Raw genomic sequence first — 21,761 nt, 5'->3', positions numbered from 1 at the left:
GCAGCATCTGTGGAGAGAAACATTTGGACAAGGAGTCACTTGATGCAATTATATCAGGAAACATGATTAAGCAACATTTATACTTATCCTAGTTCAGATGATATTTGCTTCCCATTAACTCCAGTCCCACCAAGAGTTTATGACTTATTTTTCTCTTGTCTCTTCCTATGTTATCTTCAAATCTTTGCTATTTTCTCTGTCCTTTTTATGCTCTGTCGCCAGGGCCTCGTCCTGGGTTCTGTTGTTGCTGCAATGCTTTGATCTTGTTATTTCATCTGTCAATACGTACATTAACTCATCAATCGTGGTCATGACTCCTGGTCACAGTCGGGCAGCACGGTAGCATTGTGGAAGGCACAAATGCTTCACAGCTCCAGGGTCCCAGGTTCGATTCTGGCTTGGGTCACTGTCTGTGCGGAGTTTGCACGTTCTCCCCGTGTGTGCGTGGGTTTCCTCCGGGTCCTCCGGTTTCCTCCCGCAGTCCAAAAATGTGCAGGTTAGGTGGATTGGCCATGATAAATTGCCCTTAGTGTCAAAAATTGCCCTTAGTGTTGGGCGGGGTTACTGGGTTATGGGAATAGGGTGGAGGTGTTGACCTTGGGTAGGGTGCTCTTTCCAAGAGCCGGTGCAGACTCGATGGGCCGAATGGCCTCCTTCTGCACTGTAAATTCTATGAAATCTATTACGATCGTGTGTAACCACTTGCTGGACGCGATGAACCCTACATTCATTTATTGATAACCCACAGTCTGTTGAGTTGTACATATTCTTTGATTAAAAACTGATAACCTCGTTCGAACATCTGCCCTCAACTTCCCTTTTCCTATTCATGTTATCAGTTCACAGTGTGGGTCCAATTTAACTCAAGTTACACAGGGAATATTTCCCCTCACATCGTAAATAAATATATCATGGACCAGGAGATCAAACAATTCTGGCATCCTGAGCATTCTGTATGTTGTGAGTTTAAACCAATGAGGAAAGGGTAACCGGGCTGAGTCTCTTTTCTCTTGGGAAGTGGAAGCTGAAAGGTGAGCAAGCAGAAGGGTTTAAAACTGTGAAAGGTTTTGATAGAACACTTTTTTCACACTAGATGCCATTAATATAAGATGGTCACCTGGAAATCAAACAGGAATTCAGGAGAACCATCTTTATCTGGAGAGTGATGAGAATGCGGAACTTGCTACCAAAGGTGATGCATTTAAGAGAAAACGAGATAAGTAGATGAGGTAGGGGGCTGTGGTGAAGATTAGATGAGGAAGGATGGAAGGAATATCAATGGAGAATTACCGCCAGCATGGGCTGGTTGGCCAAAATTGCCTGTTTCTATCCTGTCCGTTCTGTGTAAATCTATGTAAATTGTTTCCAACAATAGGTGGCATAGTGGCACAGTGGGTAGCACCGTTGCCTCACAGCACTGGGGACCCAGGGTCGATTCCAGCCTTGGGTCACTGTCTGGGTGAAGTTTGCACATTCTCCACGTGTCAGTGTGGGTTTCCCCCGGCTGCTCCGATTTCCTCCTACAGTCCAAAGAAGTTCAGGTTAGATGTATTGGCTGCGCTAAAATCACCTTTCAGTGTCCAAAGATGGGCAGATTAGGTGGGGTTACGGGGGCCAGGTAGGGGAGTGGGCCTGAGTGAGGTGCTCTTTCGGAGGGTCGGTGCAGACTCGGTGGGCTGAATGGCCTCCTTCTGTACAGATTCTATGGTGTAGCCCAGAAAAAGAGGCAACATCTTAAAATTAGAGCTAAAATTAGAAGTCAACTCAGGAAACAGTTTTTCACACAAAGGTTAGTCGAAATCGAACATTTTCCCACCACAAGACTGTGGATACCAGTTAAATTAACTGTAACTTTGAAAACCGAGATTGGTAGATTTTTATTAGGTATAAGTACAAGGGATGTAGTCAAATGGAATACCAGAGCTTTATAGGCTCAACAGAATAAATTACCTCCTCCTGTTCCTACCTTCTACAAAGATTCTCCAAACCTGCCATTACAATCAACAATTACCTTGCAAGCTTCCTCCTGTGTACAAGGCCTAACAAGCGGCAAGGATTGAAGAAGGTTTTGCCTTGTATGGTTGTGCCCGTAGAAAGGATAATCAGCCTAACTGTTGTTGACTTTCAGTGAGTGATTATTAGCCAATTGGAGGACATTTCATTTCACTGTTAGACCACAAACTGAGATGATATCAACCTACCCAAAGTAAACTGCAGAAAGGAAAAGCTATTGTAAGCTATTGCAATCAGAAGAGTAGGTATGATTTATTTGGTTAGACTCCCAAGGCTGTACATTTGGAAATTGCAACTCAACAGCCATTGATTCATTTTAATGGACAAAAGATTACAGGTTGGGACACCCAGTTTTCTGATGTGTGTTCCTGGACATGACCCAAAATCTCTCCTAGTGTTCCATCAGAACGCACCATTACACGTCTCCAAATGCTTTAACCAAGATCTTGCCTTTAAGCAAGCTATTGAATTGAAATGGTGATAAGTGTATAGCGCATTTGTTACTTTTAACTGAGTTGAAGATTCGTTTCCTGATCACTGCACTTCGGCCACTGATTGTTTTCTATAAAAGACCTTTAAATAGGTCCTCACAATGGTTTGTGCATTGGATGAGGCAGAGAATAACAATGTGCTTTCAACAACTGAGTTATTACCGATGAGAACACGATACCTTGTTGAAAACTGAACTGCAGTGTGACATTGTATTAGGTGGAACATCTGCCATTTTAGCCTTTTCATTACCTTGTTAGAGCGGAATAGCTTTTCATACAATAACTTCCTCTCCATCCCTGTGACAAATAAGCCAAGTTATGTTTGTCATGCAGTAGGAAATGTAAATCTTGATATTATAGGAGAATAAAGGTGAATATTCCACTGTAAGAAGAAGTAAATCCATTTGGCATTTCTTGTTTCACAGGCAGCGCTTTCTGTGAATAAAATACGCTCTGTTCTCGCACATCGTGTTCATTTAAAAAGAACACAATTCTGGGATGTGGGTGTCACTGACAAGACTATTATTTATTCGCTGTCCCTGGTTACCCCGAGAAAGAGGTGATGGACCTGCTTTTCGAACAGCGAATAGTGATTTTTAAAAGACAACAGACTGGCTTGCCAGACCACTTTTGAGGCAATTGGGAGTGAGTCACCCTTATATATGACTGGAATGACATTTCATTCAGGCGGTGGAAAGGAATTATCTAACAGGCACTGATGAATCAGTCGAGTTTCTACAACAATCCAACATCTTCATACTCACTTTTACTGACACCAGCATTATATTTCCTGGTTTAAAAGATAAGTACATTCAAATTCTGGTGAGATTTAAATTCAATTGGTGAGATTTGAAATTGCATTCACTTGATTAAGTCTCCGAATTATTGTTCACTAACATAAATGTTCTGTGAGAAAATTGAAAAGGTAATTAAGGAATATGTAGGTTTCAACTGTACGGGTGAGGTGTCGAAGGCAGTTGTCTGGAAGGCTCTAAAGGCGGTGGTGAGGGGTGAGGTAATTTTGTTTAAGGCCAGGGTGGACAAAGAGGAGAGGTTGGAGCGGCAGAGGGTAATAGATGAGATGTTGGAGGTAGATAGGAGTTATGCAGAATATGGGGACCCAGCGAAGCTGGAAAAGAGGAAGGAATTACAGGCGAACTTCAACTGACTGTCCACCAGGAAGGCGGTGCGCCAACTGAGAAGAGCAAGGGATGCAGTTTATGAACATGGAGATAAGGCGTATGTTAGCAGGTCAGCTCCGGAGGGAGGCAGCGGCAAGGGAAATTCTTCAGGTGAGGGATAGGACAGGGAAGTTGGTGGTGGTTTCAGAGTGGATTAACAAGGTTTTTGAGGAGTTTTATGAGAGGTTCTACAGATCAGAGCCATCCGGGGGAGATCTGGAGCAGGAATTTCTAGATGGGTTGGAGTACCTCAGGCTAGGGGTGGGTGACAGGGCTACATTAGAAGGAGCAATAGTGGAGCAGGAGATAAAGCATACAATTGGGAGGATGCAGTCAGGGAAGGTGGCAGGGCCGGATGGGTTTCCGGTGGAATATTATAAAAAATTCAAGGCTAAGTTGGCACCCCTGATGGTGGGGATGTTTGAAGAGGTGATAGGGAAGAGGGTGCTGCCACAAACCTTGAGGCAGGCATCGATTTCACTGTTGCTAAAAAAAGATAAGGATCTGACGGAGTGTGGGTCGTATAGGCCCATATCACTTCTGAACGTGGACGCAAAAGTTTGGCGAAGGTACTGCCGGGTAGGCTGGAGGAGTGCCTCCTGAAGGTGATAGGTGAGGATCAGACTGGGTTTGTGAAAGGGAGGCAGCTGTTTTCGACTATTAGGAGGGTTTTGAACGTCATTATGGCACCAGCGGAAGGGAAGGAAACAGAGGTGGTTGTGGCATAGGATGCCAAGAAGGCATTTGACCGGGTAGAATGGGGGTACCTGATGGCAGTTCTGGAGCAGTTTGGGATTGGACCAAGATTTGTGAACTGGGTAAAGTTATTATATAAGGAGCCGAAGGCGAGTGTCCGCACAAACAATATCAGCTCAAAATACTTTTCTCTCCACCGTGGCACCAGTCAGGGATGTCCTATGTCCCCCCTGCTGTTTACACTTGTGATTGAGCCGTTGGCCATTGCATTAAGAAGTTCAGGAGCATGGAAAGGAATAGTGCGGGAGGGGGGGGGGGGGGGGGGGGGGGGGGTACAGAGCATAGTGTGTCCTTATATGCCGACGACTTGCTGCTGTATGTGTCGGAACCGAGTGTGTCAATAGGGGGAATATTGGAGCTACTGTGAGTATTTGGGTCTTTCTCAGGGTACAAGCTGAACCTGGACAAGAGTGAGTATTTTGTGGTGTCTCAGCCTGGGTTGTGGGCAGGGGTGGGGGGTCTGCCATTCTGGAGGGCAGGGACTCACTTTAGGTATCTGGGGGTGCAGGTGGCCCGGGAGTGGGGGCGGCTTCGTAGGTACAACATCACTAGTTTGGTGAGGAGAGTGAAAGCCGATCTGGCAAGGTGGGATGGTCTCCATGGGTCACTGGCGGGTCGGGTACATGCGGTTAAAATGAATGTGTTGCCGCGATTTCTGTTTATTTTTCAATGCCAACCGATTTTCCTGCCAAAGGCTTTTTTCAGAGAGATTGAGGGAAGGATTTCCTCATCCATATGGGGAGGGAAGGTGACCAGAGTGAGAAAGATGCTGCTACAGAGGGGAAGGCAGGCAGGGGGTTTGGTTCTCCTGAACCTGATGTACTACTACTGGGCGGTGAATGTGGAGAAGGTGTGGAGCTGGGTCAGAGGGGCTGATTCCCAGTGGGTCAGAATGGAGGAAAGTTTGTGCAGGGGGTCGGGACTGAAAGCACGAGCAATAGCGCCGCTCCCGATAGCTCCGGAAAAATACTCAAGGAGTCCGGTAATAGTAGCTTCATTGAAAATCTGGAGGCAGTTTCGCCAACACTTCAGGTTGGGGGCAGGGTCAAGGGAAATGCCGATTCGGGTGAAACACAGATTTGAGCCAGGGAAGTGCGATGGAAGTTTTCGGAAATGGGAAGAGAAGGGGATTAAGACGCTGAAAGATTTGTTCCTTCGGGGTCGGTTTGCAGGATTATGCGAGCTGGAAGTGAAGTATGGGCTGGACAGGGAGAAATATTTAGATACATGCAGGTTCGAGATTTTAATTGGAAAGAGATACCGAGCTTGTGTCAGGGTGGGAGGTTTCCAGCCTTTTACAGCTTGATGTGACCATCAATTCACTCGGAACACGATTGGAACTAAACTGTGGTTTTAATAGTCTTACAACTGAACCTGCCTGCGACCAGAAGAACTGAGGACAGGCTCACACGGCTGCAGCACTTTATACTTCCGGTAGTGGGAGGGGCCATGGGCGGAGCCGAGGGTGGAGCCCTGTACAAGCTCCTCATCTCCCCCTATGGGCAGAGCCGCGCAACGGCTCACAGACAGAGCCCACAAGGACACAATACCATACAATACAATACAGTGTGAATTACATTCACCACACAGCTTCAAAAGCCACTGGGCTCATTACAGAACACGGGAGAGACTCCCCACAACTCCCTGAAGCTGGTGCAATCTCATTATGATAGAGTGGTTTGCTTCTGAAGTCGGGCCCATTTCCACTTGGTTTGGCAGAGTAGCTTTCAAGCAAAAAAATACAAGCAATTAGCTCACCATAGGAAGCCACTTATTGAACACCTGCCACAGCAACAGAGGGAGGGGGAATTGAGATCAGATAGAAAGAATCAGGTCTCAAAATACTGCTGTTCCTCCTGCCTGAGTTTGTCTGCTGGTAAGTACAGCATTCAACAAAAATATTCGGATGAAACTATAGGCCCCATTTGATAGCCATCACCCACAAAGCAGTCTCACTGTATTGAAACATGGTTTCCAGTTGGGAATTTATTCCCAACCCCTGACCTGGGGCTGGGAGCTCACCAAAGTAGAGTCGCCAACCCACCAAGATAGTCATGGGATCTCTTGGAGAATAATCTGCTGCAAAGCAATTTGGGAGGAAAATCATAGGGGCAGTCAACATTTCCCATTATGTTTGAAAACTTCCATTTATCAGTTGAAAAAAATCTGTCTAACCCCCCACTAACAACACAGAAATATGACCTGTACTCCACGATCCCCCCCCACCAGTGTCTGCTTTTCCCCCACCTCAGTTTCCACTCTCTCCTCTGCCCACCACACGTCAACGCACCTTCCTCCCCCCCCCCCCCCCCCAATTGTGGCTCAAACTGGGGTCTGACCCTGGCACTGCCCACTAACACAGGTTAGCACTGCTACGCTGACACTGTGCCCCCGGAGGGATCCCTAAATTGCCTCACCACTAGTCAAACCAGTTGTAAACCGCGCCGATGTGATGTCACTGCGATGAGGTATGAATGTTTAGCAAGGAGGGATTACTTAATTGTGGAGGTCACTAAAATCTTTGAATTCAATTAAAATTTCTTAAAATGAGGTTCATACTCATGTCGCCGGTGACGGTCGGGGAAAATCGGGACATGCGATCTCTCCGGTGAGAATCGCGTTTCCCGATTCTCGCGGGATTTTCCGCCAGTGCTGTCCAATCCCGCAGACAGCGATTGTGGGCTCAAGATCATGTCCACACCCACAGAGTGCAGAGCAGGCAGTTCATTGATACCTGCTCTGTTTTTTGATGATACTAACCAGACTGAGTGAGAATACATTGAGTGTCTACCTATGGTAGGTGTCGGGAATGATAAAGGAAACTCATGTCTGGTGGACAATTTGTAGTTCCTGGCTTAAGACTCTGGTATTAGCTATAGTGATAGAGACAATGCCAGCAGTCTGGGCATTGAAAACCTGGTGATCCTACTGATAATAGACACGTGTGCGTTTGTATATTTGTACATATGTGGGGATTGTGGGAGGCGGTGTGGGAGAAGATTTTTGCAGTCTGGAAACATGGCCTGTGGGGGGAGCTACAGATGGATTCACTTCAGAACATCCGCGATGCTGAGGAAATCGTAGATAGCATGTTCAGTATGGTGGTCACACCGCAGTTAAAATTACTGAGGAAGATAGGGAATGGGTTACCACCAGACAGAGGAAGAGTATGAAAAATATGCAGGGGCCTCCTGCGGTCAGCTCCCTCCAAAACAGATACACAATTTTGGATACTGTTGGGGGAAATGGCCCACCGGGGAAGATGGCAGCAGCCAGGTTCATGGCATTATGGCTGGTTCTGCTGCATAAGAGGGCAGGAAAAAGAGTGGCAGATCTATAGTGATGGGGTATTCAATTGTAAGGGGAATAGACAGGCATTTTTGTGGCCGCAAATGAGATTCCAGAATGGTGTTTTGCCTCCCTGATGCAAGGGTCAAGGATGTCTCGGAACGGCTGAAGGGCATTCTGGAGGGGAAGGGTGAACAGCCAGCTGTTGTGGTGCATTTAGGCACCAACAATATAGGTAACAAAACGGGATGAGGTCGCACATTTAGGGAGTTAGGAGTTAAACTACAAAAAAAAACCTCAAAGATAGTAATCTCAGGATTTCTACCAGTGCCACATGCTAGTCTGAGTAGCAATGGCAGGATAGCTAAGATGAATACGTGACTTATAGGATGGTGCAAGAGGGAGGGATTCAAATTCCTGGGACATTGGAATGAATCTAGGGGAGGTGGGACCAGTACAAACCGGAGTGGTGGGAATGGGGTTGGGAGTTATGGAATGGGGTCAGGGACATGGAACACATGAAAGAGGAATCCAGGGGAGGACAGAGGAAAGGGTCGGGGTCATAAAGCAGTGAAGTGGGAAGGGTCTGGTAGTCTCACCCAGTTAGTTCCCTCACCCACCTACCACATCACCTACCTGCCAACCAACGCACTTACCTCACCAACCTACCAGCCTACTATCCTACTTGTTCATCTACTCACTCATTCCCACATTTACTAACATTTGTCCATTCACGAACGTTCACACTAGTCCATTAAACTTACCTGACGGCAGCTAGTGCCGTGAAAATTTGCCATGTCTGGTCTTCCTCCTGATGCGCCAGAGCTGCGCTGGAGGAAGCTGCACTCCACATTTCTAGAGAAGTTGAGCTCGGGAGAGCCAACAAGAAATGCAGAACAGCATCGGATCATGGAAAAGTGCCAGTGCCGCCTCACAGAAAATCTGGGATTTTGTCTCGTCCACGATAAAGGACACTTTTTTTCATTTACTCTTGGGATGTTGGCATCTCTGGCGAGGCCAGCATTTATTGTCCATCCATAATTGCTCGTGAGAAGGTGGTGGTGAGTTGCCATCTTGAACTGCTGCATTCCATATAGTGTAGATGCACCCGTGCTAGTAGGAGGGAGTTCCAGGATTTTGACCCAGTGACCGTGAAGGAACTGTGATATATTTCCAAGTCAGGATGGTGTGTGGCTTGGAGAGGAACCTCGAGCTTGCGGTGTTCCCACGTGTCTGCTGCCTTTGTCCTTCTAGATAGTAGTGGTTGTGTGGTTCAAAGGTGCCTTCTAAGGAGCCCTGAACTACTTTGTAACCTTCTGTGTGTGCCAACAATGAGGTGTGCTAGTACATTTAGCTCTCTGACTAATCTGGCATCAACAAACAACAAGTTGCACACATGAAACAAGTGAAACCAATGTCGTATATAATATTTACAAGTGGAATTAATTTTGGAACACATCCATGACACCTTTATGCTCTCAATAATTCTTGTATTTTGTGCAGTGGAGCTGGACAGATGGGTTTTGCCCATGATGCAGTGTGTCTCACTGTTTGATAAGGTGGCTATTCCATAGCTCACCCATGTCTTTAACCATAAACGTAACTGGACCAGTCATATGAATACTGTGGCTACATGAGCTGATTAGAGACTGGGAATTCTGTGAAGAGTAACACCTCCTGACTCCCCAAAGTCTGCCCACTATCTACGAGGCGCAAGTCTGGGGTCTGATCAAATACTCTCCACTTGCCTGGATGAATGGAACTTCAACAACACTCAAGAAGCTCAACGCCATCCCAGAAAAAAGTGGCCCATTCAACACCTTAAATATTGACTCTCCATCACACGTGCACAGTGAATGTAGCGTATGCTATCTACAAAGTTCAGTGCAGCAATCACCAGGGCTCTTCAACAGCATGTTTCAGACCCACAATCTTTACCTCCGAGAAAGACTTGGGCGGAATTCTCCGCTCCTCACGTGGCGTGGGAGAATCGTGGGAGGGCCTCTTGACATTTTTCACGCCTCCCTGGCGCCCCCAGCGATTCTCTCCCCCCCCCCCCCCCCCCGGCTCGGAACAATCGCCGCTCGCCGTTTTTCACGGCGAACGGCGATTCTCCGAGCTCGATGGGCTGAGCGACTGGCCCTTCACGCCCGTTTCAACACGCCAGCAACCACACCTGGTAGCTGCATTCGTGAAACAGGTGCCAGATGCCCGTTTGGGGCATCTATAGGCCCGATTGGCGCAGGAGCACCATGACTGTGCTCGGGAGGGGACAGGCCCGCGATCGGTGCCCACTGAACGTCGGGCCAGCGTCCAAAACGGACGCACTCTTTTCCCTCCGCCGCCCGGCAAGATCAAGCCGCCACGTATTGCCGGGCAGCTGAGGAGACAGACGGCCACCGCGCATGCGCGGTTCGCGCCGTCTGCGCGATGAAGTCATCCGCGCATGCGCGGGTTGGAACCAGCAACCCGCGCATGCGCGGATGACCTCACAAATGCGCTGTTGTGCGCGTCATTTCCGGTGCGACAAGGTGGGCACCGATCGCGGGCCAGTCCCCTCCCGAGCACAGCCATGGTGCTCACTCCCCTCTCCGCCCCCCACAAGCCACAAATGAAACTTTGGCGCCATGTTCATGATGGCAGCGACCAGGTGTCGGGAACGTCAGGCCGCTCGGCCCATCCGGGCCGGAGAATCACCAGTCGCTGTGAAAAACGGTGTGTCGTTAGTCGCCCGGCCCTCCCGAGATTCTCCCACACGGCGTGGGGAGCGGAGAATTCCGCCCACTGTACCTGTTCAACAAAGTTTTCTACAGAATATTCCTTTGGTAAATTTTATATTTTTCCTGCAGAAACCTTTTGCCCATTGTAAGTCCATTCCATCTCTCAATTCAGTCAAACTCCCTTCCAAATCTGGGACTTTTTCAAGTTGTAAAACTGTGAGGAAAGGATATTTCACCCCAATAGGTATATTTTATGTTAAAACAAACTTTAATTTAAACACATAATTAACCACATTGACATCAAATAAATAGATTTACAATTATCATTTAAACAGCTCTTACATAAAATGTAAAACTTTAATGTACTATCTACACCTGCCATTATATTCCAATTAAGAACCCCAACATAGTTCAAATGCCACTTATACATAAAAATAACAATCAGGGTTACTTCCTTCTCTGTGCAGATCTTTGGAGAGAGACCCTTTCAGGAACAGCCTGAAAGTCCATCTGTCTTGTCAGACTCAAATCTTATGGCCGACTGTTGTTCAACTTAAAATCTTCTAAAGTGGCAAAACTACAGACAGACCTGGCTCCTCCCATTAATTACATAATCTGTATCCTGCTGAATTGCCCCATCACCTGCTAAACTAGGATTAAACAACACTCCATCAAACTATCTTCACCCAGGGTATCTTCTGCAATCAAAATATGTTCAATTAGCCATCTCTCTGTGAACAAGTGAATGGTTAAAAGCAATGATTAACTCACCTTTTTACGACACTTTAATTACAACTTTAGTAAACACACTGCCTATATGCATTCTAAACTAGGGTGTTCAGTAACATTACTGCCACAAATATAAAATATAATATATTACAATTTCTACATTCATCACACAAAGCATCAACAGGCAATGAGAAATGGAATGTTTTTTGGGTAGAAATGAAATTAAATTAAATGAAAACCGCTTATTGTCACGAGTAGGCTTCAAATGAAGTCACTGTGAAAAGCTCCTAGTCGCCACATTCCGGCGCCTGTTCGGGGAGTCTGTTACAGGAATTGAACCGTGCTTGGTCTGCTTTCAAAGCCAGCGATTTAGCCCTGTGCTAACATGAAATGGAATAAGAATGTACGCTTTTATCTGTTGTGTGAGATCTCCCTGGATCTCTGCCCAAGTGCCCTGAATAAGCTGGGGAAAGCAGCTAATGGGAAATCAGGTGGCTCAAAAGATGTGCCTGTGAAGAGGCCTGCCCAATTACGAATGGAGGCAGTAATAGAGACAGAGGCAGTAATAGAGGCAGAATGGAGACAGGGGCTGGTTTAGCTCACAAGGCTAAATCGCTGGCTTTTAAAGCAGACCAAGCAGGCCAGCAGCACGGTTCAATTCCCGTACCAGCCTCCCCGGACAGGCGCCGGAATGTGGCGACTAGGGGCTTTTCAAAGTAACTTCATTGAAGCCTACTCGTGACAATAAGCGATTTTCATTTCATTTCATTTCATAATAGAGAAATCTATAGAATCCCTACAGAGCAGAAAGAGGTTATTCGACCCATTGAGGCTGCACCGACCCGCTGAAAGAGCACCCTACCTGGGCTTCCAATCCCCATAATGCTGCGTGTAGCCAATCCACCTAAGCTACACATCTTTGAATATTAACGGGCAATTTAGCATGGCCAATCCACCAAGCCTGCACATCTTTGGACTTTGGGAGGAGACCAAAGCACTCGGAGGAAACACCACACAGAAGGTTATGCAAGGCTGGAATCAAATCTGAGTCCCTGGAGCCGTGAGGCAGCATTCTCTTTACTATAAACATTCCATCCAATCTCAACGTGGCCGAGTGCTTCAAAGTGCAGATCTAGGAAAATCCCTCCGAGCGTGCATAGCAGTTTTCAAGAAAATGAAGAGAACAGAACTTTTAACAATGACATTCTGGACAGAAGGACCTAGACATTTGGCCCATTTCTTTTGACCTCAATGTGGAGGGCAGGTAACACATGCTCATTATGAACTAAGGTGCACCACCCACCATCTGGTAAAGGACAAAGTTTGGGAATCTGGGCCCATACCTAGACCAGATGTAAAGCCCTTTCTATTAAATGGGCCAAAACCTTTTGAAGCCCTTGGACAATATTAGTTTGCTCTGGTGGAGTTGGTGTGGATTGTATGCCAATGCTTTTAGGCTCCATTTTCTCAGTACATATTCCCATGCATTCAATAAGAGAACTTTGCAAATTTGTCATGATAGTTAGTCATCCAGTATGAGTATCAAAGTTAATTAAGTACGTGAAGGGCACTAGAGTTTTGAAGCTGTAGAAGTAAAGACTTGCCCTGCTTCAACTGAAAAATCTAAAGATCTTAATAAGTTGGGAATCACTTTAGATCTTAAATTATTTGGAACGCTTCGAGTGTCAACATTATCTGAACCCAGTATGTCGATTAATACCTTGTAATCAGTCCCAGGAAGAACTATTGATCTGTAAAGTATCTGAGCCTCTCCAATCACACGGTATCATATGATTGCTCCAAAACAACTATTGGCCTGGATTTTGAAGTAATAACGATGGAAAAACTGTCCATGTTTGTCATTATTAATCCTGTGAAATTGTGCAGCTATTTCTGGATTCAATACATACGCATCTGAACTCAAAAATCCAGAGGTTGTTGTCAATAATTCTGTGCTTCACCATCAGATTTTTTTGTTTCAGTCTCCAGGCTGCAAGCAATTAAAAATCACTGAACTGACAAGAACGTTCTCTTCCGGTACAATATTGCTGTAAAAATCCTGCACAAATGCCATTCCTTGTTAATGAGGTGTGACTGGGTTTTTAAGGGTGTACTCAGTCATTACTATTGCCGAAGAATTTCTCTGTCTCCAGAAAATGAATTTTATATTTGTGTAATGTCAAATGTTTCCATTTCAACAAAAAATTTAAAGTTTTTAAATATAATCTTTTAATAGTTTGGTTATGTTATTTCAGCTTCTAAATTATATGTCCCAGTCATTTATTTTGCTCTCTGTAAAGTTTATAAAAAATAAAAGATAACCAATGCATTTTACTTCCTGGATTGCTGTCTGTGAGAATACTTCAGTATATATGGCTCATTATCGTATTGATGACATTATTGGCTAGCGATTCCCTTGCCTGAGAACCAGATTCAAATTAACTTTAGTTCCTATGCCGCAGGGATCGCTAGATCAGCAGCGTAGATCATTGCTTTACCACAAACTACAAAATTCAAGCCCTGTTTTCCATTTAAATTTAGTCATATTTTTCATTGGCCTTCAAAAAACAAATTGTCATTTCTAGCCTTCATGCTGTACATCAGTACCTGCGCAGGTCATGTTCTCCTGCATAGACCTTTGGCTATGTGCAAGAGCAGCTATATTGACCTGCCCTTAAACGTTATACCTTTCCATTGGAGGATTATGCTCAGCATATCTACAGTAATAACTGGATAAGGCTGAGAACTGAAGAGTGCAATCCCCAATCCTCCTACTTTATGTCTATGAACTCATCACTTCCCCTGTCTGCAGCATACTGTCTACATACACTTTCTTCATACTTCTTGTTTTGCTTGGAATAAAAATACTGACACAGATTTTGTTCAGTATGAACATTTTGGAAACAGCTTTCAGAGGCTGGATGAAGTTTATTGTAAAAAAAGCATAGGCCTGGTTTTTATCGGCCCCACCATGGCAGGACTCACCGCAGGCGATTTGGCAAGTCAGCCAAAGTTTGTCGTCTTTCGACGGGACTGGACATTCCCAGCGGAGAGTGGGGCAGGAAGGCCCTGTCCATGGGGTTGGAATTTATGCCCCCCTGCTGACGGGTGTGAAGGCAGGAATGGCACATGAAATCCAGGGGTGGCCTTCCCGACGCCTGCCCGCCCGCCTCCAACCTGTTTGAAATGTTTACGTGGATGAAGGAAACGTCGAGGCACCTGCATGCAAATGGACCTATCACTGGCTTATTACCAGAGGTCATGGAGGCGTACTCCATTCGGGAAGCACAACAGCTTTAACTATGCAGTCTGGAGCCGAGCAAGGCAGGTGTGGGGGGAACCTCGATTGCAGGCCTCGGACCTGGGTGAGGGAGACCTCCATTGCAGGCCTCGGACCCATTAGAAGCAGCTTCTCAATTTCATCCACCCTTTAACCTTCCCTCATGATCTCTTGTACATGACCTCCCCCCATCAACCCTGGACTAACCTGGTCTCCTGGGAATGGTGGGTCTGCCTGTAGTCCCAGCAATGGCGAACAGTCTCGGTCAGCTGGGATCACAGACCGACTGGTCAACAAATTATCCCACATCTCTCAAAGGCAAGACTGCTTCCGAAAAAAAGGAAAGATGCCCCAAACATGAAATTTCTGTGTGGGAGACACCGGGATCGTGGGCTCCACTATCCTTTTGACTGCAGGGAAGGGCCATGATACCCCAGAAAATCCAACCCATAGGCACCGACAAGGGGAGGATTTCCAGATGGGCAACGGGGGAGTTGGCCGACATGTTGGCCGACTGTGGGGCAGAAAGCAGCTTGAGAGAAGATGGAAAGGAAGAAGTTGAGTTGGTGATTGCAGGATGGGCAGTGAAAGGAATCAGAAAACAAAGGGGTTGTGGAGGATTCAAAGGGATGGAATGAGTTGGTGGCACAATGGTTAGTACTTCTGCCTCACAGTGCCAGGAACCTGGGTTCAATTCCGCCTTGGGTCACTGTCTGTGTGGAATTTGTATATTCTCCCCGTGTCTGGGTGGATTTCCTTCGGGTGCTCCAGTTTCCTCCCACAGACCAAAGATGTGAAGGTTAGGTGGATTGGCCATGCTAAATTGCCCTTTGTATTCAACGGTTAGGTGGTATTATGGAATTAGGGCGGGGGAGTGGGCCTGAGTGAGGTGCTCTTTTGGAAGCTCAGTGCAGCTCGATGGACCAAATGGCTTAATCTGCACTGTGGAGATTCTGTGATTAGCGATTGTTGAGGGAGTGCAAGTCTGAGACGAGAAAGTCAGGGGATTATGTGATGGGCGAGTCAGAGATTAGGCAAGAGGGAATTTGAGGGGAGGTGTGAGGAGGCGATCCCGAGTGCTCGGATAGTCGGGGGATGGCAGAGTGGGAGGTGCCAGAATTCCTAAATGTGTGGTGTTGGGGTTCCTGGGCTGGATAGGGTTTGTTGGAGATCCCTATGGAAGCTGGGTGTGGGGCTCTTTTGAGATAATAATAATCTTTATTAGTGTCACAAGTAGGCTTACATTAACACTGCAATGAATTTACTGTGAAAATCTCCTAGTCGCCACACTCCAGCGCCTGTTCGGGTACATTGAGGGAAAATTCAGAACGTCCAATTCATCTAACAAGCACGTCTTTCGGGACTTATGGGAGGAAATCGGAGCATCTGGAGGAAACCCACGCAGACACAGGGAGAACGGGCAGACTCCGCATAGATAGTGACCCAAGCCAGAATCGAACCCAGGTCCCTGCGCTGTGAAACAACAGTGCTAACCACTGTGCCACCATGAGGCTGTGGAAGGTGTTGGAGATCTTTGAAGTTGGGGGTTTTGTGGATCGTGTGCGATGGATCGTGAGTCAAAGATTTCTGGTATTAGGTGCTACTGGAGGTCCAGTGATGTGAGAAATGATAGAGGTTGTGAGGGGAGTCGGAAATTGCATTGTTTTGGGAGTGACTGGAAATTCCAGAGGTTGGGGGAAGTATGTGATTCCAGAGGATCAGTACTGTTGCTGAAAGTGAGGGGAGTCAAAGATCCTGGAAGGTGGGGAGTGTAAGACCCGTACCAGCCTCCCCGGACAGGCGCCGGAATGTGGCGACTAGGGGCTTTTCACAGTAACTTCATTGAAGCCTACTCGTGACAATAAGCAAATTTTCATTTTTCAAGAGAGATTGGTAGGGGTGAGGACTGTTTGAGATTCTTGGGGTAAGGGATGTTGGAGGTTGTGGGGGGGGGGGAAATTACATGAGTGGTCAGAGATCCCTTAATGACGGGAGTTGTACATCAACGAAGAGAGTTAGAGATCGCATGGGGAGGGTGGAGTCATGGGTTTGCATGGGACAATAGGTCCATATTTGCTTTTTGGGCCTGGGAAAGAGACTCCTGGTCCTCCTGGCCTACAAGCAGTGCTGTAAACACAATTAACTCATTATCTGGCCCTCTCTCCTCCTACTAGCTGCCTGGTTTTCCCGCATGCTAAAACACCCAGCTTCCATGGGTTAAACATAAACGTCCTGTTAAAATGGAAACACACCAGCTCCTTTAACATTTTTACTGATTCCCGCATCCTCAGAGTGGTTTGGTCACCTTCTCCCTGTTCCACTGGCAGTAAAACGGGCTAAGGTAAAGTTTAAGATGTACAACTGGTCTCCTTCCCACCCAACCCCAACGTTTGTCATTCTGAGACGAGTGCCTCATCATATATCAACATGGGGGGAATGGACATTGGAAAACATTTTGGTATTTCACAATTAATACCCAAATTGTACTGTAAATGTCAAAATATAAGGCCTCATTAAGATCTTGCCATAAAAGGCTTTTTTAAATTCTTGTTAAAGATGTTTGAGAAACTATAAAATGACCAGAAGGACAGGTAAAGTTTCCGTTAATGTAACAAGCAGCCTCTATTACTATTGTGTTGTTGATAGGTTTCAAAGAGGCATGTCTACTAAATCCATCAGGCCTCATCAATCGTGTTAATGCAGTCATAATGTGTTGATTTTCAGTTGCCAGAAAATTAAATTGCCTCCAGCTCGCAAAGACGCAAGTAAGGACAGCGCAGAGATGTTATCCTTCCAGTACCTTTCCCTTCATTCCCACAGTGATAAAGTAACATTAAAGGCTGAAACTCCCGCTGGTCTGGTTGTGGTTTAAGTGGGAACGTTAATTTTAAAATTGTTTGCTTTCAACTTACAAACGTGCAGCCGTTAATTGACAGAATAGCACAGACTCGGAGCGCATGGTTTTGGGATATGTGATTTGTACAAGTGCCTGGAGCGCTACAATGAAATGAAATGAAATGAAAATCGCTTATTGTCATGAATAGGCTTCAATGAAGTTACTGTGAAAAGCCCCTTGCCGCCACATTCCGGCGCCTGTTCGGGGAGGCTGGTACGGGAATTGAACCGTGCTACTGGCCTGCCTTGGTCTACTTTAAAAGCCAACGATTTAGCCCAGTGTGCAAATGCATTAGGTCTGTTGTTAAAATGCCGGGCGGGGGAGTTTGACATGAAGGAGTTACTGTTACCGTGCAATTTCAGAGGATTGAAGAAAAAGAGTTGAAGATTTCAGGGAGTGCAGCAATCCATTTTAACCCTGCTGCACCTGAACTGAGCCTTGTTCCTCTAATTGTAGCTCTTGCAAGAATAATATAAACAAAATATTATTGTTATGTTGGCATTGCTGTCTTTTTTTATCAATTAGTTTCAGAGCCCTCCAATGCAGAAGTCTCTCCTTCCATCGAGTCCGCCCTGATTCCCTGAAAGAGCATACTACCCCACACTCCTGCCCTACTCCGGTAACTCTGTAACCCCGCCAAACCTTCACATCTCTGGACATTATGGGCCAATTCTTATCATGGGCAATTGACCTAACCTGCACATCTTTGGGCATTCATACACACATTCTTTCAATTTTGTTTCTTCGTTTTGATTTCCCTCTGTCTATTTATTACTTTATTGTATCAGTTGATATTTTTAAGAGGGGGATTGTTGTTGGGCAAGATTATTTCCCAAAGATTAAGTGCGCGAGCTACCTGAATGGGTACAGAGTCCCAGGACGAGCGCGACGTGCTGACAAACCCCATGCTGTCGAATGGACTCTGTTCCCACTCGGGTAGATGCAGAGCCTCAATGGGGAATACCCCAATGAGGCCGCACTTAGTCCCGTTTTTCTGCACTGAGGAGCTCCGCTCGCCACAACTCAGCGCGGAAGGAGATCGGGACATTGTTTTTAAATTGTGTCCCGATCTCTCGACCAACTCCCCACCCCCCCCCCCCCCCCCCCCCCCAAACCGATTCCCCCAAAAGCCTCAACTCACCTATAAGGGGGTTCTCAGGCTCCTCCCCCACACCAACACAAGCAACCCCTGCCCAATCCCCATTGCTGGAAAAATGCCAGCTTGGCACCTTGACACTGCCAGCTTGGCACCCTGGCACCTAGCAGTGACACCTTGACAGTGCCAGGCTGACACCCAAATGGCTAGGGAGCATACTGGCGTCATTAACCGGCAAGTGCTTTCAATTATTTGCTTTTCGCCTGCAGACAGTTTCATCGGATAGTACTGCATGTGAGGAAATGGCAATTGGTCCTATCAGCAGTATAACACCAACAACTGGTATTGCCCTATCCTTCTCCATTCACTTAGCAGCACTGACATTCGCAGTGGATCTGCTGGCCAACATTCACTTCCAGGAGTGGTCCACCTACGCCCTGAGGCCACCTATCATCCCTCCTTGGATGGCACTCGCAGAGGCAGATTCTTAATTGGTCTCTTCTGGGGATATGGTACCCAATGTTCTGCCATGTGCACACTGGGTTTGCGACATGCAAATCAGCCCGATATTGGGCTCATGGCTTGGAGAGAAAAATCCAGCTCGTTAGTTTCCGAGATGTGCTTTCCTTTTCTAATTGTTCGCAGACCGAATGTTGTCTTCAACTGGTCAGGGTAACCTTTGGTGATGAACTGAGCATAAACTGCATTTGTCATCCTGTTACAGACATGTCAAGATCTTTTCCGACATCCTTTCAATAGGCTTGCTCTGCCATTTATATAAAACATTTTGAAATCACAGTGCAATGTGCAGTTATGAATATGCTTTGTGGTGAAAAAATAAAGTAGCTTTAAATATTCGTAGTTATATATATATATACGTTTAAAATTCTCACTCTTGTTTCCAGAAACCTTCAAGCTCTTGCCCCTTCCTAATTCTGTCACGTCCTCCAGCCCTACAACCCCTTCAGACCATTACACTTCTCCAATTCTGGCTCTGCATCCACCTTTGACAGACATGACTTCAGCTGCCTCAGCCCTATGCTGTGACACTCCCTCCCGAAACCTCGCAGCCTCTCCACTTTTCTCTCTTTCAGGACGCACTTTCAAATTTAACCCCGTGACCAAGCTCCTCTCCCAAAATATCTCCTAATGTGCCTTGATGTCAAAATTCCTCTGACAGCCCTCCTGTGATGCCTCGTGTTAAGTATTTGCAGCACAGAAACAGGTCACTTGATCTAACAGGTCCATTCCAGTGTTTACACGACATCAAACGCTCAAGCAGTGCTATTCCTTTTACTCTCATGAATTTATATAACTTCCCTTTAGATGCATCTATGATACTGGTACCTTTATTTCAATCCATAAAGAGACTGTTTCTATGTTTCTGTTAGTTAAGCTCCGTTTTTCTGTTGCTATTCTGCTATGACTAATTAGTCCAGCTACCACCACCCTCTCTTCCTTTCCCACCATTGCTGAATTGTTGTAATATGCTTTATTTAGCTGTCAGTCTTGCCTTTTTTACAGCTATGTTTCAATTATTCCGACCACATCTTGGGACATCTTACTCCATCAAAGGTCCTTTATATATTTGGGTCTTAAATGATTTCCAACCATCAGTCTGCTTTAAAACTGTTATTATTCTTTTTCCCCCAATTAAGGGGCAAATTAGTGTGGCCAATCCACCTACCCTGTACGTCCATGGGTTGTGGGGGTGAAACCCACGCAGACACAGGGATAATGTGCAAACTGCACATGGACAGTGACCCGGTGCCGGGATCGAACCCGGGTCCTCGGCGGCGTGAAATTGCATGGCTAACCACCGTAAAACTGTTATTAAATTTGTTATAACGCCCACGAGGAGCACGGGGAAATCATTGTTGATCTCCCTGTAGGACCCGTGGAGTACAAAATTCCAGATAGGGGTGAAGGCTACCCAGCTGAAACTCATTACAGACTTGGGAAAAAAAAGCCAGCTCAATTCAGGGCCTGGTGTGGTTAGTTCTCCCAGCAAGAACTGGAGTGGGAGCGAGTTACTGCCTTGAACAGAATATTGTACGAAATTAAATACATCTCTGTTCCACCATCGCTGGCTGCCTCATGATACAAAAAAATTACTTAAAAGTCCCAACTTTGAAGATTAGCTGAATGAATTGAGTCATCATATTGTACTTTCATCATCCACACTACTGAATGGTCTTGTCGTTACAAGCACAGGAAACATTGCTGGTTGTTAGGAGTAACGTGATGACTGCATGCTCTTTGTTTCAACAGAAAATGCCTACTTCGCCCTCTGGTGTCTGGATGAACATATTGCAGAATAGATTCTGCTTACTGCTGGAGTTTAAATTTAACTCACTTCAACCATTCTGGGAGCGGGGGGCGGGCAAGAGCCCACGGTTCATAAACTAGCAGAAATTCAGCACTGATTGACACAAAGTTTGCATTCTTACTAAAAAGGAAATTATATCTTGTCATAATATACATCCATGTATATGATGGAGTGCAGACAGGCAGTGATTGACACACAGGATACCCAGTGAGCACACAGAACACAGCAGCCAATCACCAGACAGGACACGGCCACTATAAAGCCAGAGGGCACCAGTTTTCCCGTTCTCTGGGCAACCAGCCTCTAAAACGGTAAGAGTTCGTGAGCAGCAGCCAGTGCAAACACCATGTGGTAGTCAGTTAGTCTGGTCAGGCTAGCCTCAGGTCTCCAGTCAAGTCAGCATAGTGTCAACCCACAGTTAATCATGTAATATAGTTATATGTTAAATAAAATCGTGTTGCATCTCATCAAGTGTTGGAAGTCTGTCTCTCTCTACACTGCATCAAACGCTGTCCACATAGACCCAGCTTACCCAACACATCATATCTTAGGTGAAAAATAGAAAGGCTACACTGACACTGTTGGGGCTGTTCTACTGAGGTTGAGGCAAATTGTTCAGGTAAAGCAGGGGGAGCTAGGTTTATTCAGCATTCAACCTCTGCTAGGCCAGGGCATGGATTTCTATATAGTGCAACTGGGTGCAAAAGATAAGAATGTTTCTGTTGCTGGGCACTAACATTCTTCACGTTTATGAGCACAGAAGTCCTGTTTATCTCCCCAATACCTACGCACTGACTCCTCTCGCTCCGTTCCCCCCAGAAAGTGGCCCTTCAACATATAAAAGTACACGTGTTGGAACAATTTTTATTTTATGTTATGAATAGTTTTTTTCTGCTCTGAATATCTGTTAAAAATATTGAGGGTATTTTCACATTATTCCTGAGTCGCTCTGGTTTTGGACAAACTGTCTCATAACTGAAGG

The 21,761-nt window shown here is 46.0% G+C and overlaps 1 protein-coding gene across 5 annotated transcripts in view; it reads left to right on the top strand.

The window, feature by feature from the left end:
- The window catches only part of LOC119965900 (catenin delta-2-like), a 1,408,928-nt gene that overhangs the window by 569,266 nt on the left and 817,901 nt on the right, over positions 1 to 21,761 (top strand). The gene's annotated exons all lie outside the window — the stretch shown is intronic.

The sequence above is a fragment of the Scyliorhinus canicula genome, chromosome 5 (assembly GCF_902713615.1).
Source record: "Scyliorhinus canicula chromosome 5, sScyCan1.1, whole genome shotgun sequence".
Lineage (NCBI taxonomy): Eukaryota > Metazoa > Chordata > Chondrichthyes > Carcharhiniformes > Scyliorhinidae > Scyliorhinus > Scyliorhinus canicula.
Note: the sequence above shows the minus strand (reverse complement) of the source record. Positions and strands in the feature narration are given on the sequence as shown.